Source organism: Macrobrachium rosenbergii, chromosome 18 (assembly GCF_040412425.1).
Source record: "Macrobrachium rosenbergii isolate ZJJX-2024 chromosome 18, ASM4041242v1, whole genome shotgun sequence".
Lineage (NCBI taxonomy): Eukaryota > Metazoa > Arthropoda > Malacostraca > Decapoda > Palaemonidae > Macrobrachium > Macrobrachium rosenbergii.
In genome coordinates, this window is record NC_089758.1 from 24,316,734 (window position 1) to 24,319,233 (window position 2,500).

Sequence of the window (2,500 nt, forward strand, 5' to 3'; positions counted from 1 at the left end):
CTGAGTTAAGATTAAACAAAAATAAATTCTCTAATATTTGTTACATTCAGAGCGGTGACGAATCAAAAACAGTTTTAAAATGATATCACAATATTCTAACGTTGTGGCTCTCCCTTCACACCAAACACAAATAGGCGAAAATGCGGGAAAATTTATGCAAATGCTTGCGAAAAGAAGATTATACGAAATATCTTGTGGCGGGCACAAAAAATAAAAAAAGTGACTTACATTCGACCGAGGTTGTTTTTCACGCGATGTCGGGAATTTTATGACGGAGTAAAAGAGATTACTACTGCGTTCAGATTTGCCAACTCTCACTAAAATTGCATTTCTTTTTCGCTTCAGATGAAAGTGGCAAGGAACCTTGCAACCCCTTTAGCCGAATCTGCTCTCTTGTCTCAAGAAAGTGCTTGCATTTAAAGGCTCAACTGCAATAACTGGTAGGTGGAATCTTAGTGTTTTATGCAATCTTGTAGGAACTGTAATGTCTATCAAGTGAATATTTGGTGGCAGTGTGCCGGAGGCCACTTTCCCACGGCTCCCAACCCTTAGAATGCAGGCTAGTGATCACATTCCCACAGCCTTAAGGCCTTCAGTTATATAGCAGAAATCACATTCCCACAGCTTTAAGGCCTTCAGTTATATGGTAGAAATCACATTCCCTTGGCTTCATTATCATAGGATACACTGTAGAGATCACAGTACCTCAGGTTCTCGCCTTGAGACACTAGTTAGATATCACATTCCCATAGCTTCAGGGCCTTAATTTATACGCTAGAGATCACATCCCCACAGCTGTAATGCCTGAATTTATATGCTAGAGATCACGTTCCCACAGCTTCAAGGCCTGAATTTATACGCTAGAGATAAAATTCCCACAGCTTCAAGGTCTTAGATTATACGCTAGAATTCACATCCCCACAGCTTCAAGGCCCAAATTTATACGCTAGAGATCACATTCCCACAGCTTCAGGGCCCTAATTTATACGCTAGAGATCACAATCCCACAGCTTCAAGGCCCCAATTTATACGCTGGAGATCACATTCTCACAGCTTCATGACCTTAATTTTTACGCTAGAGATCACGTTTCCACAGCTTCAAGGCCTGAATTAATACGCTAGAGATCACATTCCCACAGCTTCAGGGCCCTAATTTATACGTTAGAGATCACATTCCCACAGCTTCAAGGTCCTAATTTATACGCTAGAGATCACATTCTCACAGCTTCATGACCTTAATTTTTACGCTAGAGATCACGTTTCCACAGCTTCAAGGCCTGAATAAATACGCTAGAGATCACACTCCCACAGCTGTAAGGTCTTAATTTATTCGTTATAGATTACACTTCCAGAGCTTGACGCTAGAGATAAGTTCCTACAGCTATTGCGCATCATTCTGAACTCGCTATTCAGCGTATTTGACCTTGGCTTTGTTCCCTTTACTCTGAAAACACAGAATTCTTATCCAGTTCCATGTACACCGCATTCCTTTACCTGCCCGTCTGTCAGAGAAGTTGCCATTCACGGAGAGAAAAGAGAGAGAGCGTCATTACCACTTTTCATAAGTCTCTGCCTTTTATCTTTCTTTTTTTTCACTGGATTTTATGCAGGGTGCTTTTGCACACGACCCGGGATTTTCAGATGCCCTTGCTTTTTCCCCTGAATGCCAAGCTCATTAAAGCCCCCCTTCTTTCTATTTCAAAAATCTTTTTTTTTTATTCTTCTTGTTCTTACTCTTTATGGGTTGTTTTTCAGGTAAGCTTCACGCAAAATGGCACGAGAATTTTTTATTTTTAAATTTCCTTGCTACACATCGAAGGATCCAGAGATCTTATGATTTCAGTGGTTAGTTCCATCATTATAATCGTAGTTATTATTATTATTATTATTATTATTATTATTATTATTATTATTATTATTATTATTATTATTATTATTATTATAAAATTTGCTCTGTTAAAAAGAATGGCAGCATCAGTGGAATTAATTTTACAGAAGGTGCTTTCAGTTCATCTTACTATTCTCTTTTCTTCAAGACGATCGGTCTTAGCGGGCATCCTTCCTTGTGGATCTTAGGGCTACCATAAATATATGGGATCTCTGGGCTTTCCACTGATTTTACTCTATGTTCTAATTCTTTTCTTTTGGTTTTGTCGTGGATTTTTGTCAAGTATTGGTGGGAGTGGGCACATATCAAAGCAAGGAAAAACTATTTTGGGGAGAGGGAAAGGATTGAAAAGGAACATTTGATAGGAAAGAAAATAATTACAGTTCCGGACAACAACTCTATTGCACCCATCAGCAGGAAGCTAAATAATTTCAAATTGATAGGCAGCTACAAAAACACCATTAGGAATAAAATAGTTAGAAACAAAAAGTCGGTAGAGGGGAAGAGATTAGAGGGGGTTTATATGGCAGCGTGTCTAGACTGTGAAGAAGGGTACTATGGCGAAACTGGCAAATCATGTAAAGAGCAGAAGCAAACAACATCTGCAGAACA

The 2,500-nt window shown here is 39.0% G+C and overlaps 1 long non-coding RNA gene across 4 annotated transcripts in view; it reads left to right on the forward strand.

Moving 5' to 3' along the window:
- LOC136847983 (uncharacterized) overlaps positions 1-2,500 on the forward strand; it is a 322,346-nt gene that overhangs the window by 94,876 nt on the left and 224,970 nt on the right. For all 4 annotated transcript variants that reach the window (XR_010855891.1, XR_010855892.1, XR_010855890.1 and 1 more), the window contains exon 4: positions 346-440. This is a non-coding gene — a long non-coding RNA (uncharacterized lncRNA). The remainder of the gene's footprint in view (positions 1-345; positions 441-2,500) is intronic.